Source organism: Leopardus geoffroyi, chromosome X (genome assembly GCF_018350155.1).
Source record: "Leopardus geoffroyi isolate Oge1 chromosome X, O.geoffroyi_Oge1_pat1.0, whole genome shotgun sequence".
NCBI classification, from domain to species: Eukaryota; Metazoa; Chordata; class Mammalia; order Carnivora; family Felidae; genus Leopardus; species Leopardus geoffroyi.
Window position 1 is genome coordinate 13,360,067 of NC_059343.1, and position 27,971 is coordinate 13,388,037.

The window sequence follows — 27,971 nt, forward strand, 5'->3', positions numbered from 1 at the left end:
CACGATAAATTTATTCTACGAAGGGTCAAAAATTTTGTTTTCTATCTACATCAATCTACCATCTACTACTATCTATCTATCTATCTATCTATCGAGACAATCATAAAGGAAATGTGGTAAAATGTTAACAATTGATCAATTGGGGTGAATATGGGATTTCTTTGTACTGTTTTTGCAACTTTTCTGTAAGTTTGAAATTATTTCACAATAAAACCATTTTTAAAAGGTGGCTACAATTTTAGGCTTCTAGATGAAGGGAATGGAGATAGGAATCATTCTTTTTAAAAAAAAAATTTTTTTTTAATGTTTATTTTTGAGAGAGACAGAGACAGAATGCGAGTGGGTTGGGGCAGAGAGAGAGGGAGACACAGAATCCGAAGCAGGCTCCAGGCTCTGAGCTGTCAGCACAGAGCCCGACGCGGGGCTCGAAGTCACGAGCTGTGAGATCATGACCTGAGCCGAAGTCGGACGCTCAACCGACTGAGCCACCCAGGCGCCCCAGGAATCGTTCTTTTTTTTTTTTTTTTTTTTAATTTTTTTTAACGTTTATTTATTTTTGAGACAGAGAGAGACAGAGCATGAACGAGGGGGGGTCAGAGAGAGAGGGAGACACAGAATCTGAAACAGGCTCCAGGCTCTGAGCAGTCAGCACAGAGCCCGACACCGGGCTCGAACTCACAGACCGCGAGATCGTGACCTGAGCCGAAGTCGGACGCTGAAACTGACTGAGCCACCCAGGCGCCCCTTTATAGCAGGTATTGCTTTCAAAATAAACACGTGTAATCAAGGAGTCATCTTTCTGCAACAGGGGGAAGGATAAATCATTAACTTTTTGATAGCTTTGAACTTGCAGTTCCCGTTTGTGTCTTAAGTCCACTAGTTCTGTCAGAGTGGGCAATTAATAAGGTACACATAGTTATGAATTCCGATGGCTAAAGTATTTCTCTTTAATTGCTTGAATGGACAGAAATGCACAAGGAAAATAACTTCATGTAACAGCAGCCTGTTATTAAAGAGCAAAGTGCCTTCATTTACAGGTATGTATTTTGTATTTTTCTACAGCACTGCACGGAATTTGGCATAGGGCTTTGGCATAGGGCTTTGCATCTGGAGAATCATCTGGGGAAGTTTTTTTGTAAATGTTTATTTATTTATTTTGAGAGAGAGAGAGAGAGCACGCAAGCAGGGCAGCGGAGGGGGGTAAGGGGCAGAAGGAGAGAGAATCCCAAGCAGGCACCTTGCTGTCAGCACAGAACCCGACGACGTGGAACTCAAACCCACAAACTATGAGCTCATGACCTGAGCTGAAATCAAGAGTTGGACGCTCAACGGACTGAGCCACCCAGGCGCCCCTCATCCTGGGAGTTTTTTTAAAATGCTGAAGCTTGGGTCTCTCCCCCGCTCAGAATTTGACATAATTGGTTTTGTGGTGCACCCTAAGAGCTCTAAGAACTGATCTAGAGTCCTTCGTTTCTTTTCTGGATAATCATAGTAACATCTTAAGGGATGCCAGCCGCAGAGCAGAGGTGGCTCCACTTGGGAAGGCAGTGTCATGGGAAGGAGACATGGTCAGTAGAAGTCATCTCTCCTTCCTCTCAACTCCCATATGATTTTCATTTCATGCCACTGAATAGTTTTTACCTTGAATTATAGTTAGTTGTATATTTTCTTCCTTGCTAGGCTGCAGACTCCTGGATCACAGGATTCATGGGAAAATGACTGTACTGTTGTCAAGACAACAGGACCACTGTGCTGAGCTCTTAGAAGGCCAGAAACCGGTCTTTAGCCCTTTCTCTAGTGCTACTGGCATGAGGCAGTGTTCATATTTGTGTTGAATAAATGCTAAAGTATTTGAAATCTAGTATATTCACACCCAATAAAACTACACGCATAGAAAAAAGACTGGAAGGAAATGAATCAAAATGTTAAGTGGTTGCCTCTGTGCATATGATTATGGATGACTTTTTTCTTTTTTTCTGTATTTTACATGCGTATGTATCAACTTGAAAGCTATTAAGAATAGAAGCCAGGGGTGCCTGGGTGGCTCAGTCCATTGAGCATTTTCAGACTCTTGGTTTCGGCTCAAGTCATGATCTCATGGTGTGTGGGTTTGAGCCCCTCATTGGGCTCTGCACTGATAGCATGGAGCCTGCTTGGGATTCTCTCTCTCCCTGTCTCTCTCTGTTCCTTTCCCCACTCTCTTTCTCCCTCTCAAGATAAATAAACTTAAAAAAAGAATAGAAACTAAACACATCATACATTCATCAATTAATAAATTCATCATGATTACTTGAAAAAAATATAACACTGAAAAACTCGTTGGTCATCTTTAGTGCATGTTAGAAAATTAAATGAGTGTTTTAAAAACTGGTAAATAGGAGTGCCTGGCTGGTTCGGTTGTTAGAGTGTGCAATTCTATCTCGGGGTTGTGAGTTTGAGCTCTATGTTGGGTGCAGGGATTACTTAAAAAGAAAATCTTTAAAAAAATGCTGCTCTGAATAGTCAAATGCAAGTCTTGGTATAGACATATTTTAATTTCTATTGGGTATTCACGTAGGAATGGAATCGGTGGGTCATATGGTACATTTATGTTTAACGTTTTAATCAACTGCCATATTATTTTCCAAAGCAGCTGCACCATTTTACACTCCCACCAGGATTCCATGAGGGTTCCAGTTTCTCCGCAATCTCGCCAACACTTGTTATTGTCTGTCTTTTTGATTACAGCCATTTTGATGGGTTGAAGTGATATATCCCTGTGGTTTTAATTTCTACTTCCCTAATGAGGTTAAGCATCTTTTCATGTGCTTATTGGTCATTCATTTATCTTCTTTGCTGAAATGTCTATTCAGATCCTCTGCCCGTTTTTAAATTGGGTTATTTCGCTTCTTACTACTGAGTTGTAGGAGTTATTTATATATTCTAGATACAAATTCTTCATCTGACATATGATTTGCAAACATTTTCTCCCAGTCCTGTGGCCTGTTCCTGATGGCATCTTGCCTATAGGTGGTTCTCCATAAGAATGTATCAAAATCAACGGGTTAGCCAATTAGGCCTGCATCAGCAGGATGATCCATTTCACGCCCACAGGCTGTTCCTCTAACCGTTTTTCCTTCTGAGTTTACTAAAATCTTATTTAAGATTTAGCATCTGTATTCATAAGTGACATTGGCTGGTAATGTTCATTTTTCAAGCCTGTGTCAACCAGGGTCATTTAGGAGACAGAAACCACACTGGTTGTTTAAACAAAAGACTGCATGGTCTGACTTATATGTACAATCTAAAACAGCCAAACATGTAGAAGCGGAGAGCAAAAGGGTCGTTGCCAGGGGCTAGGAGGAGGGGGACACCGGGAGGTGTTGGTCAAAGGGTACAAAGAACTCATGCAAAATAAATAAGTTGTGGAGGGAAAAACCTGTCTCTGGAAGAGGGCTCTCCTTTGGAATCCAAACTGAGTCATGTTAAATCAGTTGGGCAAAAAAAGCTTTTATCCAATACATTTTCTTGAAAACTTGTAATTATCTCTTTAGCTTTAAGAGAACCTGGGAAAATCACTGTTAAAGGGACATCCTATAATTCCATTTTCCATTCTAAAATAAATAATAGGTTAGAATTTGAAAAAAAAAACATTTAACATAAATGTTAACTATGAAACGGTAAAGACACTCTAAGGTGTCATGGCTGAGTGAACAAAGGAAGAAGTTGGAATTATTAAAACTTAGAGGGGCGCCTGGCCAGTTCAGTTGGTGGAGCCTGGGACTCTTGATCTCAGGGTCATGAGTTCAAGCCCCACGTTGGGTGTAGAGTTTACTTAAAATAAATAAATAAATAAAATATTTTTTAAAAAACAACTTAGAAACTTAGAGGAGGGGACAGGGACCCAGACTTCAGGGGAGGGGTGCTGCTAACCGGGGCTGCTATCTCTGGAAGTGAGAGGCAGCAACAATGAAGCTAGTTCTGCAAATGTTGGAAGAGTTTCCAGGTGAATTCAGATGCTCCTGTAGGAAGGAACTCGGGCTGCCAAGCTGTAGGGAGCAGATAGGGAGGGCGAGTCTCTTCCTCCTTTTCCAGCCTTACAGTCTCTGTCTCTGTCTCTATCTCTGTTTTTGTCTCTGTCTCTCTTTCTCTCTCTCTCACTCCCCTCGCTGGCAGATGTGTGGTTTACAGAGTCCCAAGGCCTGGCATCATAAGCCAGAATATAGAAGGATTGGTTTGGAGCTGGGGACAATAACTTACTGTTTGATACAAGGTCATAGAAAAATAAGGTAATCTTTTCCTGCATTTACCATAAATTATTACAATTTATATAATACTAACTCTTTCCCCTTATTAGCTGTGTGGTTTGGATGAGTTTTCTTAAGCTTCTATTCCTTTTGTTTACTCATACATAGGAGAGCAATAATTCTGTACCTACCTCATAGTCTTATTTGAAAGTTTCAGATAAACTCTAAGCACCACAACAGTTCTGGGTGATTTTATTTTCTGAAAGTCTTTTACAAATTTCCCTCCTTCTCCCCCCTCCTCTTATTGGTTCCCAATTTGTTGTTGTGCCAATTTAGGTCATGTATATTTTCACAGAGAACCATCTTGTGCTTACCTTATCCAGAGTCAAGAAGGTTAAGCCCATCTGAAACTTACCATGTCCAGAACTGAACTTTTAATCCTGGTATACAACCTTTACCTCACGTCCTGTTCAGCTGTCTTGATCTCATTAAAAGTCAATACTGGGGCGGGGGGGCACCTGGGTGCCTCAGTCGGTTAAGCAGCCGACTCTTGATTTCAGCTCAGGTCACAATCTCATGGTTCGTGGGATCAAGCCTCATGCCAGGCTCTGTGCTGACAGTGCAGAGCCTACTTGGGATTCTCTTTCTCCCTTTCTGCCCTTCCCCTGCTCTCTCTCTCTCTCAAAACACATAAATAAACATTTTTTTGTAGATATGTATTTTTTTAATGTTTTTTTTTTTTTATTTTTGAGAGGCAGAGAGAAACAGAACACGAGTGGGGAAGGAGCAGAGACAGAGGGAGACACAGAATCTGAAGCAGGCTCCAGGCTCTGAGATGTCAGCACAGAGCCCGATGTGGGGCTCGAACTCACAAAACGCGAGATCATGACCTGAGCCAAAGTTGGTGCTTAACCGACTGAGCCACCCAGGTGCCCCTGTAGATATAATTTTTTAATGTTTATTTATTTTTGAGAGAAAGCAGGGGGAGGGAAGAAAGAGAGAGGGACAGAAGATCACAAGCAGGCTCTGTGCTGACAGCAGCGAGCCCCATGTGGGGCTCAAACTCAGGAACCGTGAGATCGTGACCTGAGCCAAAGTTGGCCGTTAAACCGACTGAGCCACTCAGGCACCCCAATAAATAAACTTTTTTTAAAAAAGTTAGTACCAACCAACTGATTGTCTAACCAGAAACTTTGAAATCATTTGTGATTCTTTCTACATCTAATCCATCAGCAATTTCTTTAAAAATGTGTTAAATGGAGGAGCATAGCTGGCTCAGTCAGTAGGGCATGGGACTCTTGATCTCCGTGAGTTTGAGCCCCACATTTTGGAGGGGGGAGTGAGGGTAGAGTCTACTTAAAAAAATGTTTTAAATGAAAAAATGTTTGAAGTGATCAAACATTTGACTGATTTTGTTTGTGAGTCATCAGTTTTCTAATTGTAAGTGCCTGAATATAACTTTTTTCTCATTTCAGAGGAATTAGAATGATGTCTCTTTCCAAATCTGATGGCAATTATACAAGGGTTCATACAGATTTTTATACCATATTTCATCTAAACCCTTCAGAATAATTTCTTTATTAAAAAATTGTTTTAGGGGCACCTGGGTGGCGCAGTCGGTAAAGCGTCTGACTTCAGCCAGGTCACGATCTCGCGGTCCGTGAGTTCGAGCCCCGCGTCGGGCTCTGGGCTGACCGCTCAGAGCCTGGAGCCTGCTTCCGATTCTGTGTCTCCCTCTCTCTCTGCCCCTCCCCCATTCATGCTCTGTCTCTCTCTGTCCCAAAAATAAATAAACGTTGAAAAAAAAATTGTTTTAGGGGCGCCTGGGTGGCTCAGTCGGTTAAGCGTCCGACTTCAGCTCAGGTCACAATCTCGCAGTCCGTGAGTTGGAGCCCCGCGTCGGGCTCTGGGCTGATGGCTCAGAGCCTGGAGCCTGCTTCCGATTCTATGTCTCCCTCTCTCTCTGCCCCTCCCCGTTCATGCTCTGTCTCTCTCTGCCTCAAAAATAAATAAAAATATTAAAAAAAATTTAAAATTTTTTTTTAAATTTCTTTAAATTTAAATCACAGAGAGCAATATAATTTTTCTTTCTAGAATACACTTTACATATATTTTTCTGCCATTTTGACCTAGGGGTATTTCATGGGTTTTTATTATTAATGAATCAAATGAGTCTATTACTATTTGATAAAAGTGGATTTTTTCGGGGTGCCTGGGTGGCGCAGTCGGTTGAGTGTCCGACTTCAGCTCAGGTCATGATCTCACAGTTTGTGAGTTCAAGCCCCGCGTCAGGCTCTGTGCTGACAGCTCAGAGCCTGGAGCCTACTTCGGATTCTGTGTCTCCCTCTCTCTCTACCCCTCCCCTGCTCATACTCTGTCTCTCTCTCTCTGAAAAATGAATAAACTTAAAAAAAAATTTTTTTAAAAAGTGGATTTTTTTCTAGCAATTTCCTTTGATTCTACCTTCAAAATATATCTTCAGATCCCTTCAATCCTTCCCATCTTGATGGCTTCCAGCCTAGTCCCAACCACCATTATCACATACCTGACCAGAGCGCCTACCCAGTCTCCCACTGTCATCCTTAACCATTCTAATTTACTTCCCACACACCATGTAGAGATATTTGACTATATCTCTTTCTTACTTAAGTCTTGAATACCTTCCCATTGTAACTTGAATAAAATACAAACTTATTACCATAGTCACTAAGGCCTTACATAATCGGATTCCTGACTACCTCTCAGGCACATTTCATGCACACTGCATACCAAGAACATTCTGTTCTTCTTTCAGTTTACTGAACTTGCCAAATTTTTTTGTTCTACCTCAGGGCCTTTGAACTTACTGTTCTCTTTCTGCCTCTCCATACACCAACCCCACCCCTCCTTCTCTTCCTTTGAGTCACAGCTTATACGTCATTTTCCCAGGGAGATCTTTGCCAACCACTCCGTCTAAGTTGGCCCCCTCCCTATTCTTTTCTTTTTTTTTTTTTTTAATTTTTTAATGTTTATTTATTTATTTATTTATTATTTTTTTTTTTTTTAATTTTTTTTTTTTTCAACGTTTATTTATTTTTGGGACAGGGAGAGACAGAGCATGAACGGGGGAGGGGCAGAGAGAGAGGGAGACACAGAATCGGAAACAGGCTCCAGGCTCTGAGCCATCAGCCCAGAGCCCGACGCGGGGCTCGAACTCCCGGACCGCGAGATCGTGACCTGGCTGAAGTCGGACGCTTAACCGACTGCGCCACCCAGGCGCCCCAATGTTTATTTATTTTTGAGAGAGACAGAGACAGAATGCCAGTGGGTTAGGGGCAGAGAGAGAGGGAGACACAGAATCGGAAGCAGGCTCCAGGCTCTGAGCTGTCAGCACAGAGCCCGACGCGGGGCTCGAACTCACGAGCTGTGAGATCATGACCTGAGCCGAAGTCAGACGCTCAACCGACTGAGCCACCCAGGTGCCCCTTCTCCCTATTATTTTCTAATCTAACACAACACTCTTTCTTCCTAGTGCTTATTGCACTGTGTGAACTCTCTCTTTACTTGTTTATTTTCTTGCTTTGTCAGTATCCCTCATTAGAATGTAAGCTCCAAAATACAAGGACCATTTATGTCACCATCCTGTCTCTCGTAAATAGGACAGCACCTGTCCCAAAAGAGACACTCAAGATTTATGGAACAAAAAACAAAATGAAGCATTTTTTTCTCCACCTGGCAGGCTGGGAATTGAGCAAAGAAAGTGAGTGAGACTCTTGAAGGTGGCTGAGACAATGGTCAGGCTGACTTTCCCATCCAGGCCTGAGCAAGGCCCAAGTCCTATCGGTGGGGAATGGTTCAACTTAGGCTCATGCACTTTCAGGTTTTTTTTCCCCCTTGGTTGGGGGTTGGGAGGACCAAGGGGTTGTGAGATGAGGTGAACTAGAATTATCTATACAAGTTTCCTTGTCTGCCAAATGAATAAAAGGCGCATAAGATTGCTGAAATACGTAGGAAACATGTGGAACACAGACTGTAGAGAAGCATGGGTGGGATCAGGGGAACTAGTTAGCAGAATATTGTGGCCCTCCAGGTGAACGTGACTGTGGCTTGGACTGGGGTGGCAGCAGTAGAGACGTAAGAAGTGGTTGTATACAAGAAAGATTTTGTGATGAGGTATTCACTATACTTCTTTTTCATCTGAATTTTGTTCCATGAGCTAAAGAACTCAACCACCCCGCATTGATATTCTATTTACATTTCTCCAATGTTTGTATATCCAAGACATTTTTTAAAATGTTTTTAATGTTTATTTATTTTTGAGAGAGAGAGAGACAGAGACAGAGACAGTGTGTGAGCGGGGAGGTACAGAGAGAGAGGGAGACACAGATTCCAAAGCAGGCTCCGGGCTCCAAGCTGTCAGCACAGAGCCCGATGCGGGGCTCGAACCCACGGACAGCAAGATCATGACTTGAGCCGAAGACGGACGCCCGAACAACTGAGCCACCCAGGACTCCAAGAAATTTTTTTTTTAAGCTTGTTTATGTAATCTCTAACCCAACATGGGGCTCAAACTCATGACCTCAAAATCAAGAGTCGCATGCTCTTCCAACTGAGCCAGCCAGGTGCCCCAATATCCATGAAAATCTTGAGCAAGTTTCTTAAAATCTCCAAGACTGCGGGTACTCATCTGTAAACCGGAACAATCTTGTGGTGATGGTGACAAAGACTCTTTGCTAGACCAAACTCTGGTTGGGCTCCTGAACCTTCTCTTAGGCCCATCTGGGCACTTCCTTGTAAAATCCAGTTTTAGCAAGAACCCTGCTAAGTCAGTTTAGCCAAACACCCAGACACTTATGCTAAGTTAAACTAGTTAATGAATGTTCTTTGGCTATCTAGATCATTCCTAAATAAGATAATATACTGAGGCATTGATTCCTAAACAGAAATTTATTTACTGTTGACTTTTTAATTTTTTCACAGAGAAACAAAAAATAATTTAGGTCTGTTAATAAACAGGTTTTATGCCACAAAGAAATAAATTAAAATTACTATAAAGGGGGACTATATTTCTAGAAATTATAAAATGTATTGATAAAGTCGCCCAGCCACAAATCCTTCTTAGTTTTCACTAGGAATTTAGGATTCTAAGGGTTAAAAATTCTAATTAGTATATGTGAACATAAAACTACCAAAAACAATAAGGATAAAAGAAATTGGCCAAATGGAAAGTAGGCAAGGAAAGTAGGGTGTGTGTTTTTCATAAAAAAAAGGTATGAGGGGGCACCTGGGTGTTTCAGTCGATTAGGCATCAGACTCTTGGTTTTGGCTCAGGTCATGATCTCGTGGTTTGTGGGTTCGAGCCCTGCATCAGGCTCTGTTCTGACAGTGTGGAGTCTGGTTGGGATGCTCTCTCTCCTTCTCTCTCTGCCCCTCCCCTGCTCACACGCACTCTGTCTCTCAAAATAAAAAAATAAACTTTAAAAAATTAAAAAAAAAGGTATGAGGAAATGAAATGCGCTTTCTTGAGGGAAGTGAAAGTAATTTTGTCCCAAAGTAAAGCTGTTTGTTTCAGAAAGGGAAAGAGAACAGGGACAAACTAAAAGGGACATAGAAAGTTGTAGAAGGTTTGTAGAAAAGGAATCTTGGGAGAAGAATTTTATGTGTAATCAAGCTGGCTAAGGTGAAAATTTATTTATTTAAAAATGAGTTTTAGGGGCGCCTGGGTGGCGCAGTCGGTTAAGCGTCCGACTTCAGCCAGGTCACGATCTCGCGGTCCGTGAGTTCGAGCCCCGCGTCGGGCTCTGGGCTGATGGCTCAGAGCCTGGAGCCTGTTTCCGATTCTGTGTCTCCCTCTCTCTGACCCTCCCCCGTTCATGCTCTGTCTCTCTCTGTCCCAAAAATAAATAAATGTTGAAAAAAAAATTAAAAAAAAAAATAAATAAAAATGAGTTTTAATATCAAAAGTACACTGGTACAAAATTAGAATTTGTTTTTTTTTCTCTCTTAGAAGAACAATTCTTCAATTATTGGTCGGTTCTTAATAAGAAATTGTAAATAAAATTTCTTTACTTTTAATGTAATTTTCCAGGGAAACAAAGATTCTATGTTGTGGCTTTATCAGGTCTTTGATTACCTAGAAAAATGGAGTCCTCTCTATTCAAAAAGAGCTAAGGCTTTTGCAGCTATATGATCCTCTATATCTGTTCTTGAAATCCTTTTGTCCCCTTGGTTAAGTGGATAATTAACTATTATTTCATAATTTTCTGTAATCCTATTTAGCCAGTGTCTAAACTTTTTGATAGTTTTTACGAACTTCCCCAAACCAAATTCTAAATAAAATCTTTTTGATCTGGAAGAAGCTTTAGGATTCTTTTTTTCCAGAGGGTCTCTGGAACATTCCAAAGGATATGTTAAACTACTTAGGCTTATCTGATATGTTAAGTCACATGAGAAGCATTGCCAAATAAGAAATAATAGTAAACCTTGTTTACATTACATCTGTATAGGTATATAGTGTTCCAAAAATTATGTGAAATTCCTGGAACTCTCAATGTGTCTTGATATAATGGTGTTGGTCATCATTTTACACTTGATACATTTTACACTTAGCCAAAAGGCCGAGAAGCAATTCAGTCATCATTTTAAAATGTATGTCACAAAAACAAGCAACCCCTCTTGCCAATTCTATTATAATGAGCTCTCATCATACTTGGCACCTATCCTCCAGTAGATTAACATCTTACGAAATCCTCTCGCTCTCTCCCCAGATGTCACTATTGCACGCTGTCACTGTGTAAAGCCTAAAGCAGGCTTTAGGTCCCCTGTGATGAAAGGACAGTCTTTCCTTACCCTTTCTCGGGGCCCTCTGAGATACTGCAGTTGGATTTTATCTAGCTACCACCATCGCAAAGATACAAATAGGTTTTAGTAATAGTTTGTGTGTGTTCTCACTGGGTAGAATCCTTTCCTGGTCATAGTACAGTCTCAGCCGTAGGTAAATATCGTTGGAGAAGATAATTCCAAATTGAGGAACACCCTCGGAACTTCACAATGACCAAAGGACTCATCTCACAGAACAAATATTACAGGCCATTTGCCACATTTCTTCAATTTTGCAACATTTCCCTGTACCTACCACCCCCAATCCTCTGTCCTTGTGGAACGAACCGGTGGTATTACAAAAATCCAATCTGTAAAACTCATGGAATCTTTCATCTGCCATGGCCAAAAGCTGTTTCCTTAGTGCTGTTGAATCTTAGATCCATTCCCTATACGAGACAGAAACCATCACCCTTTGAAACCATTACTGAAATGCCAATGAAATTGAATCAATGGGCATATTAGGGGCACCTGGCTGGCTCAGTCGGTAGAGCATGTGACCTTTGATCTCAGGGTCATGAGTTCAAGCCCCACATTAGGCACAGAGCCTGCGTTTAAAAAAAAAAAAACAACAAGGAACACCTGGGCAGCTCAGTTGGTTAAGTGTCCGACTTCAGCTCAGGTCATGACCTCATGGTTCGTGAGTTTGAGCCTTGCATTGGGCTCGCTGCTGTCAGTGCAGAGCCTGCTTTGGATCCTCTCTCTCTGCCCCTCCCCCACCCTCTCTCTCATGAAAATAAATAAACATTAAAAAAAAAAAAAAAAACCTCGGGGTACCTGGGTGGCTCAGTTGGTTGAGCGTCTGACTTCGGCTCAGGTCACGATATCATGGTTTGTGAGTTCGAGCCCCGCGTCGGGCTCTGTGCTGACAGCTCAGAGCCTGGAGCCTGCTTTGGATTCTGTGTCTCCCTCTCTCTCTGCCCCTCCTTTCCTCGTGCTCGGTTTCTCTCTGTCTCTCAAAAATGAGTAATTGTTAAAAAAATCAAAACAGAAAAAAACCTCAAGTGGCATATGAACCCAGCTTACTTAAAGGTGATGTGATGACTTTTACCATAAAGCCCTTCAAAGAAATGAGAAATTGGTCGAACAGTCTGTCTACGGTATGCTCCTGGGAGACAAAAACATTGAACGTTACAGCCTTCAACTTGGGAGAAACCTCCACAAAGACTCCCTCCAGCCTTACTGGAGAGGGACCATACCATGTATTGCTAGCCAATCCTTGTGCCACTAAATTAGAAGGTTCATGGGCTCATGTTTCTCATTTTTTAATTAATTTTAGAGAGAGAGCATGAGCAGGGGAGAGAGGCAGAGGGAGAGAGAGAATCTTATTTTGAAAATATTTATTTTTGAGAGAGAGACGAAGTATGAGCACATGTGCACAGGGGAGGGGTAGAAAGGGAGAGAGACAATCTTAAGCAGACTCCATGCTCAGCACAGAGCCCAACATGAGGCTCGATCCCACCACCCTGGGATCATTACCTGAGCTGAAATCAAGAGCCAGATGCTCAACCAACTGAGCCACCCGGTTTGTCACTTTAAAAAAGGTTCCAACATCCAGTTTGACTACTAAACCAACCAGAGACCTCAAACTGACTATATCCCAGAAGAAGAAGCAGACAAGATTGGAGTAGACCGCCTTCCCAAGGGTCAGGGCCAGGCTAGTACAATAATGCTTTCCTAACTGTCAAAATCTGATGGTAATTCCTAAACTTGCTGAGATCTTTGGACCACTGTTCCCCTGGGTAGGAATTCTTATAATTTTGGCTGTTTTACACTCAGTAGGGTTTCTTTGTTGGTGGTAACCATAATCTCAAAGGTTCCTCTATACCTATTGTTGTTCCCTCCCTGCCTTTACCTATGTTCAACATTATGAAATTTGTAATTCTACCAGCTTTTGTCCCTGCCCTATCTCCTCTCCTGCCTGGAAAGATAATATTATTGTTCAGCTGTCCCAATCCTTATCTTCATCTGGCAACCTATCCGCTGGACCTGTCATCATTCTTCCATTGGAGACTTTGCAAAAAACAATGACCCCCTAGTCATTCCTATTTCCACTTTTACAAATATACCCACTTATACTCTTAGCCATAGTAAAGCACCATCTTCTATAGTTTAGCGAGTCCAAATCTACAATCCCCAATGTCCTATCCCCTGCTTTTTCCTAACACTCCCCAAATTGAGAACTCTTACTGTGTTTTTAACAATAAGGCCTGCAAATGTTCTAACCCTACCACACAAAACTCCCAATCTGTTTGTAATACTCCTACAATGTCATTCTTCCTCCCTACCTCTCATCCTCACCCCTCCTGGTCCCGAAGCAACCAAAGTAATAAGAGTGAGTCCATTTGCCCCACCTTCCTGGCAAAACCCGACATGTGGAGTGGCCACGGCCTTCCCACGCTGCTAGGGGTCTGCCAAATGAACCTCACTTCTCAACCCTGGACGCTACCCCTCACTGACACCTGGTTTCAGTATATTCTCACATCTCTCCCAATTAATGGATTCATAAAACCTCATAACAGGTCTGGAGTCTTCTGTGTACCAGAGAGATATATTTCATTTGTGGATATGATCACTAGTCCTGGGCTTATGAATGTCTTGAGAGTTGGATAGGCCTTGCCACATGCTTTCTGGGACATCTAACATCCCCTTTTTACTATACTTAAAATGGGTATAGCCATTTTACCCCCAAAACCTCACTTAAGAAAGTAGAAAGCCTTATCAATAATAGGGGATTGGGGTGAATGACTGGCTCAGGTCATGATCTCATGGTTCACGAGTTCAAGTTCAAGACCCACATTGGGCTCTGTGCTGACTGCTCAGAGACTGGAGCCTACTTCAGACTCTGTGTCTCCCTCTCTCTCTCTCTCTCCCATGCTTGCTCGTGCTTGCTTGCGCTCTCTCAAAGATAAATAAACATTAAAACAATAATAGAGGATTACCTGGATGAGGACCCTTCTGGGTGTGAAGACAATGGCTGTGCTGTGGCCACAGCCAAGGCTGTGACCTTCCTGTCAGATATTCTGGAGATCAATTTAACTTATACTTTAGAATCATAGGTTCATGGCTTGGATTAGGCCCAGCAGATTTAGAAATTATGATGAGAGGGGTGCCTGGCTGGCTCAGTGAGTAAAACATGCAACACTTGATCTTGGGGCCATGAGTTCAAGCCCCACATTGGGCCTAGAGCTTACTTAAAAAAAAAAAAGTTGTTAGTGCGAATGTAAACTGGGGTAGCCACTCTGGAAAACAGTATGGAGGTTCCTCAAAAAGTTAAAACTAGAACTACCCTACAATCCAGCAATTGAACCCCTAGGTATTTTCCCAAAGGACACAAAAATACTGATTCGAAGGGACACATGCACCCCAATGTTTATAGCAGCATTATCAACAATAGCCAAATTATGGAAAGAGCCCAAATGTCCATCGACAGATAAATGGATAAACAAGATATAGTATATATACATACAGTGGAATGTTAGACATAAAAAAGAATGAAATCTTGTCATTTACAATAACATGGATAGGGCTAGAGAGTATTATATTAAATGAAATAAGTCAGAGAAAGACAAATACCATATGATTTCTCTCATTTGTGGAATTTAAGAAACAAGACAGATGAACATAGGGGAAAAAGAAAAGAGAGAGGCAAACCATAAAACAGACTCTTAACTATAGAGAACAAACAGGGTTGCTGGAGGGGAGGTGGGGGGGGGGATGGGGAAACACGTGATGGGGATTAAGGAGGGCGCTTGTTGTGATGAGCACCGGGTGTTGTATGTAAGTGATGAATCACTGAATTCTACACCTGAAACTAATATTACCCTGTATGTTAATTAACTGGGATTTAAATAAAAACGAAAAAAACGTTATGATGAGAAATCTTAGCAAAACTGTAAACAGAATAGCTTGCTCCACTGCCACAGCCAGCAGGGCTCCCCCAAATCTTCGGATTCCCTAGCTATGGTGGTCCTCAACAACAGGATTGCTTTAGATTATTTACTTACAGCCCAAAGAGGAATTTGTGCCATAGCTAATACCTCTTGCCGCTTGGATAAACACCTCACAAGCAGAATTAAAACCCACAAAGTGATTCAAACTAGCCAAATCCTTAAAGGGACATTCAAGCTTTACCCCCAGGAGGGTTTAATGTTAAGTTTTCTGATACTTTAGCTGGATTATCATTTTAATTTGTGCCCTATTTGCTATTTTCACATTGCTCATGCTATGTATCCCATTGTTATACTTCTACTCAAAATGTCTAAGTGATGGCTGCTCAAAGCCTCAAGATCATTCATCAGATCTATCTTTTTTGGCTGAAAAGAAACGCGAACCTGACATCTAGACCTTATTTCCTCAAACCTCCTTGTTACTCCAATATGGGTAAGAGTCTTACCTAGCAAGCTTGTAAGCTTGCTGAGCATATCAAATATCGATCACTTGTGACACTCCCCTCTGCTGGGAGACCTGACGGACCTGAACCACTCCGGTAACAAAATGGAACTGCATGATCATAAAAATTATCATTACGAGTACCTGGGTGGTTCAGTCGGTGAAGCGTCTGGCTCTTGATTGCGGCTCAGGTCATGAGCTCATGGTTCCTGAGTTCGAGCCCTCCCCGCCCCGAGTCACAAGGGGCTTGGGATTCTTTCTCTCCGCCGCTCCCTGTTTCTCTGCCCTTCCCCCCCTCACGTGCTCTCTCAAAATAAATAAACTTTAAAAAATTGTTTTAAAAATTATCATCAATGCTTTCCTATCAGAAAGATCTGTATCAAAAGAGGGGAATATAAAAGAGGATTCAAAATGAAGTAAGCTTTGCTAAGAGAGTCATTTCAAACAGGGTCAAAAGGATATTGAGGGGGCAGGGCCTATGCACCTCTCGTTTCAATTCTCGGAGCACCATAAACGTTTGACTTTTACCAATTGCAACTCCTGGAACACATCCTCCTACTTTGGAAATAGACATAATATAATACCTGTTAGCTAAATAGCCAATCATGTATTAGATAGTGTAAACTCTGCCATCAGAATTCTTTTAAAATGTGTGTTATGTAACCTTGTGTGTTTTGCCTTTAGAAGCCTGTACTCTGTGTCCATCAACTGATGAATGGATAAAGAAATTGTGGTTTATATACACAATGGAATACTACGTGGCAATGAGAAAAAATGAAATATGGCCTTTTGTAGCAACGTGGATGGAACTGGAGAGTGTGATGCTAAGTGAAATAAGCCATACAGAGAAAGACAGATACCATATGGTTTCACTCTTATGTGGATCCTGAGAAACTTAACAGAAACCCATGGGGGAGGGGAAGGAAAAAAAAAAAAAGAGGTTAGAGTGGGAGAGAGCCAAAGCATAAGAGACTGTTAAAAACTGAGAACAAACTGAGGGTTGATGGGGGGTGGGAGGGAGGGGAGGGTGGGTGATGGGTATTGAGGAGGGCACCTTTTGGGATGAGCACTGGGGGTTGTATGGAAACCAATTTGACAATAAATTTCATATATTAAAAAATAAAAAAAACTTTATTAGCTATTATGGTATTAAACTCAGAAGTAGAGAATTGCCCAATTTCATTAAAAAGATATATTTTAAACAGAAAAAAAAAAGAAGCCTGTACTCTGCATTTACAGTTCAGAGCATGCTTTCAGTGATTTGGAGACCCTCTGTGTCCTTCGGATTACAATCCCTAAGGCCTCAAATTAGTGCTTTGGCTGCTTTACAGACTCTTCTTGATTGACAAATGTTTGGATAAGTTGTTTTAATGTACATATTTAGGACGTATACAAATGGCCAACAGATATATAAAAAGGTACTCAATTTCACTAATCATCGGGGAAATGCAAATTAAAACCACAATGAGATATCACCTCACATCTGTTAGAATGGCTATCATCAAAAAGACAAGAGATTGCTTATTTTAAAATATTTATTTCAAAGTATTTTTTTAATTAAAAAAAATTTTTTTTTAATTTTTTTTTTTCAACGTTTATTTTATTTTTGGGACAGAGAGAGACAGAGCATGAACGGGGGAGGGGCAGAGAGAGAGGGAGACACAGAATCGGAAACAGACTCCAGGCTCTGAGCCATCAGCCCAGAGCCTGACGCGGGGCTCAAACTCACGGACCGCGAGATCGTGACCTGGCTGAAGTCGGACGCTTAACCGACTGCGCCACCCAGGCGCCCCTAATTAAAAATTTTTTAATGTTTATTCATTTTTTTGAGAGACAGAGAACAGGGCGTGAGTGGGGGAGGGGGAGAGAGAGTGGGAGACACAGAATCCGAAACAGGCTCTGGGCTCTGAGGTGTCAGCACAGAGCCCAACAAGGGGCTCAAACCGACAAACTGTGAGATCATGACCTGAGCTGAAGTCGGATGCTTAACCGACGGAGGCACCCAGGCGCCCCTATTCTTTTCTTTTTTAAAGTTTATTTATCTATTTTGAGAGAGAGAGAGAGAGAGAACTAGAAGGTATTATGCTAAGTGAAATAAGTCAGGGAAAGACAGGTATCATATGTTTTCAGTCATATGTGGATCTTGAGAAACTTAACAGAAGACCATGGGGGAAGGGGAGGGGGAAAAATAGTTACAAACAGAGACGGAGGGGGGGCCTGGGTGGCTCAGTGGGTTAAGCGTCAGACTTCAGCTCACGTCGTGATCTCACAGTCCGTGAGGTCGAGCCCTTCATCGGGCTCTGTGCTGACAGCTCAGAGCCTGGAGTCTGCTTCAGATTCTGTGTCTCCCTCTCTCTCTGACCCTCCCATACTCATGCTCTGTCTCTCTCTGTCTCAAAACTAAATAAAAACATTAAAAAAATTAAAAAAAAAAAACAGAGGGAGGCAAGCGAACCATAAGGGACTCTTAAATACAGAGAATAAACTGAGGATTGATAGGGGGTGGGGGAGAGGGGAAAGTGGATGACGGGCATTGAGGCGGGCATTTGTTGGGGTGAGCACTGGGTGTAGTATGGAAGCCAATTTGACAATAAATTATATTAAAAAAAGACACAGAGGATAAAACCTAAAATAAAGAATAAAAGTATTTATTTAAATATTTAAAATATTTATATTTTATATATAATATAAATATTTTTTAAATATATAGATATGGCGGGGCACCTGGGTGGCTCAGTCAGTTAAGCGTCTGACTCTTGGTTTCGGCTCAGGTCATGATCTCACAGTTCATGGGTTCAAGTCCCACGTCTAGCTCTATGCTCAGCATAGAGCCCGCTTCACATTCTGTCTCCCTTTCTCTCTGCCCCTCCCCTGCTTGCCCTTTCTCTCTCTCTCTCTCTCAAAAATAAACATTAAAATAAATAAATAAATAAAATATAAACTTAAAAAAATTTTTTTTAAATATATAGATATAGGGGCACCTGGCTGGCTTAGTTGGTATAGCATGCGACTCTTGATCTCAGGGTCATGAGTTCGAGCCCCCTGTTGAGCATAGAAATTACTTTAAAAAAAAAGAAAAAATATAGATATAACATTTGAATATATTAATACAATATTTAAATATAAAATTTTTCTGGGCACCTGGGTGGCTTAGTCGTTTGAGCATCCGACTCTTGATTTTGGCTCAGATCATGATCCCAGGGTTGTGGGACTGAGCCCTGCGTCAGGACTCTCTCTCTTCCTCTGCCCCCATCCACCCCCCAGCCCCGCTTGTGTGCACACACATGTGCATGCGCATGCTCTCTCTCTCTCAAATAACATTAAAAAATTAAATGTAAAATATTTACATGTTTAAAAGTGTTCATTTAAGAATAGAATACAGGGGTGCCTGGGTGGCTTAGTTGGTTGAGTGGCCGACTTTGGCTCAGGTCATGATCTCACGGTTTGGAAGTTGGAGTCCCACATAGGGCTCGCTGCTGTCTGCCTGTCAATGCAGAGCGCGCTTTGGATCCTCTGTCCCCCTCTCTGCCCCTCCCCCGCTTACTCTCTCTTTCTCTCTCTCAAAAAATAAAGAAAACCATTTAAAATTAAAAAAAAATTTAAATACAATACAAGTGTTGGGGAGAGTGTGGAGAAAAGGGAACTCTTATGGACTGGTGGGAATGTAAATTGGTGCAACCACAACGAAAAACAGAATGAAAGTTTCTTCTAAAGTTAAAAGCAGAACTACCGTATGATCGGCAATCCCACTTCTGAGCACAAGTCCAAAGGAAATGCTTGCTTAAACAAGATATTGAGGAGATATCTGCACTCCTATGTTCACTGCAGCATTATTCACAACAGCCAAGATATGGAAACAACCTAAGCGTCCAGTAGTGGATGAATGGATAAAGAAGATGTGGTGTGTATACACACAATTAACTATTATTCAGCCATGAGAAAGAAGGAAATCCTGCCCACTTATGACAGCAAGATATACCTTGAGGGCATTATGCTCAGTGATATAAGCCAGAGAAAGTGACACCACATGGTATCGTGTGAAATTTTAAAAAATAAAAATTCATAGAAACAGAGTAGAAAAGTGGTTGCCAGGGTGTAGGGGGTGGAGGAAATAGGGAGAGGTCAGTAAAGGGTAAAAAAAGAAAAAAAAATGTACATTTAAAAATCACTAGGGAGCCTGGGTGGCTCAGTCGGTTAAGCATCTGACTTTGGCTCAGGTCATGATCTCACAGTTTGTGAGTTTGAGCCCCACTTCAGGTGAGCTCAAGTCCTGCTTCAGGTAAACATGAGTCCCTCTCTGGGTGAATCCTGCTTCTCTCTCTCTCTTTCTCTCCTCCCCCCTCCCTGCCCCTCGTGGGATTCTCCCTCTCCCTTTCTCTCTGCCTCTCACTCACTTGCGCCGTCTCTCTCTTAAAATCAAATCAAATCAAATCAAATCATTAGTAAAATGGGGTGCCTGGGTGGCTCAGTCAGTTAAGCATCCCACTTTTGGTTTTGGCTCCGGTCATGATCTCACAGTTTGTGGGTTAGAGCCCCCTGTCAGGCTCTGTGCTGATAAGCTGATAGTGTGGAGCCTGCTTGAGATTCTCCCTCTCTCCTCCTCTCTGTACCCCTCCCCCACTCTCTCAAATAAATAAATAAACTTAAAAATAAAATCACTAGTAGGAGCACCTGGGTGGCTCAGTCGGCTAAGCATCTGACTTCAGCTCAGGTCATGATCTTGTGGTTTGTGAGTTCAAGTCCCTTGTCGGGCTCTGTGCTGACAGCTCAGAGCCTCAATCCTGCTTCAGATTCTGTGTCTCCTTCTCTCTCTTCTCCTCCCCCACTTGCACTCTGTCTCTCTCTCTCTCAAAATAAATAAACATTAAAAATTAAAAAAATAAATAAAACTAGTAAAATCAAGCATTTTTCATATATGTATATATTTATTTACTACTGACACATATTTCTCAAGTGATAATGTAATCACAAATAGAATTAGTTATTTTTCATATCAATATTTACATTTGCATTTTTCATGGGATAAAAACTTACTTTTATTGCATTGAATTTTATTCAATTGCAGGATTGTGCATATTAAGACACTAATTTAAACGTGTTTTCAAATTGTGTATATTTTATTTTATTTACTTTGTAAAACAACAAACTTGAAATTCTTAAAACTTCATAGCAAACTATGTGGGGAAAAATCGGCTATCACTTACTCTAAAAACAGAAATTATAGCTCTGGGGCCCTCACAGAAGCAAAACTCAGCTTGACATGACATAATCAATGTAGAAATAATTACTCAGGTGGAAAAATGAAAATTTTGTCGATTTCCTTTGAAGTGGGTACCCATTAAAAGTTATAACAACACTTAAATCCAGAAAATCAATCATCTCAAAAATTTTTAACAGTCACAATGTTTTTCATACTTGTGTTCCTGAAAGAAATGAAAATGGAGAACCCAGGAGACAGTCATATTTTTTATTTTTAATACCCTAAATGGCTGAGTTTTCATTTCATTTTGCATTTCAGCTGGTGGTTGGCTTTGCGAGGCTAACATTTTCTTTGGTGACAGTTTTTAAAACAAACCAGAAGTATTTGGTTAGTAACTTCCCTATTCCATAGAATATTTAAGAACTTGTAAAAAAAAAAAATCATGTAATTGGACTAAGAAGGTCAGGTGGTATGATATTTGGGTAGGTGGTTGTTTTTTGTTCCGTTTGATTATATTGTTTCTTTGGTTTTCACTTCTAGACCTGCCTTAATGTTTTCCAGGAGTTTCAGAACATGTCAAGATAGCTATTTTTTTTAGCCACTTTCGTAACAGAGCAGTTATTGAGACATTAATTTGCGTACTGAATTCTACCTTATCTTCTTGTTATGCTGTGGGCTCATCAGAAAGATGACCACGAAGAATACTTCTGCTTATGTCTATTATATTCAGCTGGGACTTGCTTTCTGAGCTCTAGTCTCTAGGCCCCAAAAAGGAGGTGAGAGCTTTTATGCTCCATTCATCTTCCCAGAGGGACAGAGAATAGAAGGGAGAATTTTGATGGATTTGGCCAAACCCAAAGGTATAGTTGGCTTCTTGGAGACCAGGAAACAGGGCTGGCTTTATGTGTGAGTGACCCGTGTGGTCACACAGGGCCCTGTGCTTGGTTTAATGCCCTGCTGTTACTCTTTTGAAATTCTTCATGGTTTTTGAACAAGGGTCCCTATATTTTCATTTTGCACTGGGCCCCACAAATTACCTAGCCAGATCTGCTGTGAAGACCAAGGAGTGAGGGTGGCAATGGTGGGGATGTTTTCCTCCTCTGACAGGGAGGCCACAGGGGTGCTCAAGGATGGACCATGGTGTGCCTTAGGAGTCACTGTAAGGACCCCCAGATCTGAGCTTGGCAAGGAATGAATGGATCCACTAGAGGAATCCCCTGCTTTGGTAGGGACATAAAAGCTTGGATTATGACTATGGATTTCCCAAGCTCCAGGGTTGAAGCCTAAGCTAAAGGAGGGTCTCCCTCCAAAAGGCAGATTAGGCCTGTATAGTGGGTTGAATAGAGTCCCCTCAAAAGATATGTCTACTTAGAACTTCAGAATGTGACATTATTTGGAATAAGGGCCTTTGCAGATGTGGTTGAGGTGAGGATCTCAAGATGAGATGATTGTGGATTGCGGTGGGGTCTAAATCCATTGACAGGTATCCTCACAAAAGACAGAAAAGGAGAAGATGTACTGAGAGACACACACAGCAGAAGGCCATAGGAGGTTGGAGGCAGAGAGTGGAGTGATGCATCTTCAAGCCAAGGATTGTCTGTAGCCTCCAGAAGCTAGGAGAGAGAAGCCAACCTTGGCAACGCATTGATTTTGGACTTCTGGCCTCCAGGCTGTGAGAGAATAAATCCTATTGTTTGAAGCTACCAAGTTTGTGATAATTTGTTATCTGCAGCCCTAGGAAACGAACATAGCCCGTGTCAGCAAAATGCTTGGCTGTTGAACTTCAATTTGATTTAGAGAGGGGGAAAAGCGTTTCCCTACTTTCAAGATCAGGAGATGAAGCTGACTTTCCTCGTGTCACAGTCTCTTTCAGCAGGAAAATAAAATCTTTCCCAGGAGCCTCTAGAAGACTTTTCCTTTCCATCCCATTGGTCAGTGTTGGGTCACGTGGGCACTTTTAGCCGCAAGGGACCCTGAGAAAGTGGATATTTAGCAAAGGGAGTAGAATAACCAAGGTTGTTTCACTGTCCCAAATAAAACGGGAGTTGATTAACAAACAGAACGTGTCTGAGGTTGGGGGAATGAGAGATGACGGCAATTCGGTAGGCAAAGTACATCATGTGCCATCATATGATGTTTGTGTAGCTAAAATTTTGTAATGGTAAATTACATTTGAAGGTGAGTCAGAACAGTGACAAGGTTGTGATTATTTTGTGGCCCCTTGCTACTAAAGTGAGATCAGTTGGGCGAGCAGAAAAGGAGCTCATTAGAAATGCAGACTCTTGGGCTCCACCCCAGACCTACGGAATCAGAATCGGCTTTTGAACAAGATCACTAGAAGATTCCCATGTACATTAAGGTTTGAGAAGCATTGGTCTAGGTGACTCAGTATAATATGACTAAGCTACTCAAGATAAAGCAAGCCAGGAACAAGTTGGTATCAGTACTCATGAGCACAGAAAATGACAAGATCGAATATAAGACTAGTAGACAAAAATCAAAGCACTTTCAAATGTTGTCATATAAGCATCATGCAATAGGTATACAGGAAAAAAAAAGAGCTTTGTTGGTCAACTCTAAGCGGAATGAGATATGACTGATACTGATGTACCACATCCTACCATCACGTTTATGATTATATTCAGCAATGTCAGTTCCTTACAGCACATAAAAGTACCAATTAATAAGTCTTCACCTACTGGGGAGCCTGGGTGGCTCAGTCGGTTAAACGTCCGACTCTCGGTTTCGGCTCAGGTCATATCTCACGGTTCGTGAGATCGAGCCCCGCATCAGACTCTGTGCTGACGGTGCAGAGCCTGCTTGGGATTCTCTCTCTGCCCTTCCCCTGCTGGCTCATGCGCTCTCTCTTTCAAAACAGATAAACTTAAAAAACATAAGTCTTCACCCACAAAGATGGACTAATCAAGCATTCAAGCTGATTCATCCTTCAGCAGAAAAACACATCTGGTGTTACTCGTGATAGCCAACATTAAAGTTAAATGCACTGGAATAAACCTGCCTCAGAAATCCAAGGCTTCCTTTCTGAAAGATTCTGATTCTTTATTGAAACACTTTATTGTGGGTGAAAATGAAGTTTTCTTCTTCATCCTTTAATGAGACCCTACATTTTACTTCCTGCCAACCATTCTAAAGCCTTTTAAGACCAATTGATTATACACAGATGCTTGTTGCCTCAGCTTCATTTTGTGGGAATAGAAACGCTTAAGATTTGCAATGTTCCCCAAGGCCAGAGTTCATTTAAAGCAAATAGATTGGTTTTTTAAAACATAATTTATTTATAATAGACCGTAGCCTCCAGTTCTCTTGCTTGTGGTGAAACTGTTTATTTAGAGTACACACATACACCTCAGAGTTGGAAATAAAATACTAGAGTCAGCGTTTTACTTTGGAGAGGTCACACCAATTTATTTGAGCAAAGGTATTCGCTTTTTAACAGTGAAACTGGACCAGTATAAAAAGCTATAGTGGCTAAATGTACTTCTTGAATTGATCTGTTTCATCACAGGGCTCTTTCAGACTGAACTTGGATAACTGCTTCTTTAAAGGGGATAAAGCAGACAGTAAAAAAAAAAGGCAGACAGAAGGCATTAAAAACAGACACTTCACCAAAGAAGATATAAGGATGTCCCATAAGCACACAAATGGGTGCTCAACATCAGTATTCATTACAGAAATGGAATTAAAACCTAATTGAGATATCACTACGCTGACTAAAATAAAAAAGACTGATAACACCAACTATTGGCAAGGATGTGGAACAATTGGAATCTTCTCGAACTGCTGTTAGGACTATAAAATGGTACAACTTTGGAGAACTTTTTGTCAGTTTCTTATAAGGTTAAACACATATTTACTCTAGGATCCAAGAAACCCACTCTTAGGTATTTTCTCATGAGTCATGAAAACATTTGCCCCCCCCCCCCGGATGTACAAAAAGTTGTTTTGGGGGGCACCTGGGTGGCTTAGTTGGTTAAGCATCTGACTTTAGCTCAGGTCATGATCTCATGGTTTGTGGGTTCGGGCCCTGCATCGGGCTCTGTGCTGACAGCTCGGAGCCTGGAGCCTGCTTCCGATGCTCTGTCTCCCTCTCTCTCTGCCCCTCCCCTGCTCATACTTTCTCTCTCTCTCTCTCTCTTTCAAAAATAAATAAACATTAAAACAAATTTTTTAAAGTTGTTTGTGGCACCTTTATTCATTGAAGCCCCAAACTGGAAACTGAGATATCCATCAGCAGGAAAATGGATTATGACATAATGGTATACTTACGCAATGGAATGCTACTGAGTAATAAAAAGGAAATAAATAGGACACATACAGCAATATAGATGAATCTCAAAAACATTATGTTGAATGAAAGAAGTCATTCTGTTGGATTCCGCATAAATGAAATTCTAGAACAAGCAAAACTAACCTACAGTACTAAAAATCAGAAAGTGGTTGCAGGGGATTGGGGATTGAATGGGGCTCAGTTGGAAAGAGGCACAAGAAAACGTTCTGGGATGAAGGATATATTTTATGTCTTTATTAGGGTGGTGGTCACACCAGTATATAATTGTGAGAACCCACTGAACTGTATACTTAAGATCTATGCATGTTAGTGTCAATTGTATGTACTTTAATTTAAAAAATAAAAGCTGGGTGGCCTGGCTGGCTCAGTTGGAGGAGTGTGCGACTCTTGATTTCGGGGTTGTGAGCTCAAGCCCCACCCTGGGTGTTGAGATTACTTAAAACATCAATCAATCAATCAGTCAATAGTGAAAGCCCTTCCCACTCCACCATCATTCAAGAAAATGTCTGTCCAGACAACCTACAGTGCAAAAGTTTCTCTTTCAGGCTGGTACTTTACCAACCCAACCAGAGCTCTAAATTGGTTCTCTCTATGGATTATTTATCTGAACCTGATGACCCTGGGTTTTAACTTCAATCTCACTTTGGTGTTTTCAGTAAAACCTGCCCTTCTTTCCTCAACTTTAATTTCCTTCCATAGCTTTTCCTTGGTCCTTTGACTACAAGCATTTGTTGGTAAGATACAATATATACAAATAAAAGAAAGAAAAAAAAATTGTTGTCTTTTTTGAGTCTTCTTCTCTCTCTCTCTTTTTTTAAAGGAAGCACAATATCATGTTTGGCTTTTCTACTGCCAGATGTGATGCAATGTAATGACTTACTTAGATCAGATTACTGTCTATATTAAACTCAAATAATGATTAAACTGAAAAATTTCGTGACAAGAGCTCCCAGGCGAAGTCAGCCCAAATCAGCCAGTGCTTAGTGGGTCTTGCCTCCACCACCGGGAGGTATACAAGGCTGAGGTGACAGATGAATGGCCCCTGTTAATGGAATACATCTAGGTCACAGTTAAGCCTACATATGAAGCAAAACGTGGGCAGCGGCACTGTCCTTGAGAGGTCTCTCTCCCTCATGCTCTGTCTCCCTGGTATACAATCCGCCTCCAGCTCCAGAGCTCAAAGCCTCTCCAAATGACAAACTTTTTAAAAAGCTTTTTTAAATTGAGGTATAACACAAACACGGTTGTGGTAGCCAGTCTTCATAAATGATCTGAATAGTCAAGCCCTGGTATTCCCCTTCCACAATGAATCTGACTGGTCTGTGACTTGAGTTCAACAATAGGAAGGTAGGGGCGCCTGGGTGGCTCAGTCGGTTAAGCATCTGACTCCTGATTTCAGCTCAGGTCATGATCTCATGGTTTGTGGGTTTGAGCCCTGTGTCTGACCCCATGAAGCCTCTGTCTCTCTCTCTTTCTCTCAATACATAAACTAAAAAAAAAAAACAAACAAACCCTAATAGAATATAGCAGAAGTGGCCCTGGGCCATTTCTAGGCCGGGCTTTAGGAACACTGGCAGATTCTCCTTCCTTTCTCTTGGAATATTTGTTTTTGGGAGCCCTCTCAGTTCAGACCCTCCAAGAAGCAATTAGGGAAATGCTAGTGAAGGAGAAAAGGGAGAGAGAGCAGGGGTTGGCCGAGAAAGCTTTCAGATTGTGCTTCAGGTCTGACAGTTGGGAAAGGAGCAAGGGAAACAGGAAGATCAGGTGGAAAGTGGGGCAGCTCTGAGAAATCCTTGCCTAGCCTGATGGGGATCCCCAGAGAAAAGATCACACATTAGAGATGTTCTGCAGTGGGCAGGAAGGGCCCAGCTGCAGTACCCAATGCACTCAATCGTTGGCTAGGAAAGGCCCAGGGAACACAAGGCCTCCATGTGAAGGTTGTGGTAGATATTGAATATATAACCTCTAGAAGCTGTTAGCTAACTGCTCCTCACAGAGGTTCTCTCTTGAAGGGAGGTCTGAGTGGCATACTCCATGGCAGCTGTATGTGGCTACCCTACTGAAGAGACCCTGTGGAGAGGCCATGTGAAGAGGAGAAATCCTGAGACTACGTGGAGGTCCAGCCACCCCAGTATCCCAGATCCCAGGGGAGCCTCCAGATGACTCCAGCCTCGGCCACTATCTGACTGAAGTCCCCCGAGGAGAAGCCTCCTGATCAACCCACAGCATTGTGGGTGGTAATAGAAGGTTGTCATTGTTGGAAGCCACGAAGTGTTGGGGTGGTTTATTACGTGGCAATAGGTAACCAAAACCACAGTGAAGGGCATAACGTGCACTAATTTTATGTATAGGGATCAATGAATGTTGATGTATGTAAATCCATATGTAGACATCACTCAGATCAATATATAGAATATTTGTAGTGACCTAGAAGGTTCCCTCATGCCCTCTTCCCACTCAACACCATTCCCCAAACCAGAGGCACCACTCTACTGAGTTCTGTCACCACCAGTTACTGTTATACATTCTTGACTTTCATTTAAACAGAATCATATGGTATGTATTTTTTAGTGTCTGGCTTTTTCACGTACCATTAGGCCTGCAAGATTCATCCATGTAGTTGAGTGTAACAGGAACTTGCCCCATTTTTTTTTTTTTTTGTTGTTGTTGCCGTGTAGTTTTTCTATTTGTATGAATAGACTATACTTCATTTATCCACCATCCAGTTGCTGGGTTTTTGGCTGTTTCCAGTTTTTGGCTATTATGAATAAAGCTGCTTTAAATATTCTTATACAAGTCTTTTGGTAGTCTTATGCACCACTTTTCTGGGCTCTATCCAGCAGTGGGATTTTTGGGTCACAGGACAGTATATGTTTAGCTTTAGAAAACAATGCCAAACTGAACATTTTGTAAATGTTTCTTATTTAGTCTTAATAAATAATCTTTAATTAATTTGTTATTAATAAATAACAAGTAGGAGGCACAT

General features: G+C 41.6%; 1 long non-coding RNA gene across 1 annotated transcript; it reads left to right on the forward strand.

Moving 5' to 3' along the window:
* The first annotated feature begins 891 nt into the window (after positions 1-891).
* On the forward strand, positions 892-27,252 carry LOC123594831. Its single transcript, XR_006710896.1, has 2 exons — positions 892-1,037; positions 26,998-27,252. It is a non-coding gene; the product is annotated as an uncharacterized LOC123594831 (long non-coding RNA).
* Positions 27,253-27,971: the final 719 nt, after the last annotated feature.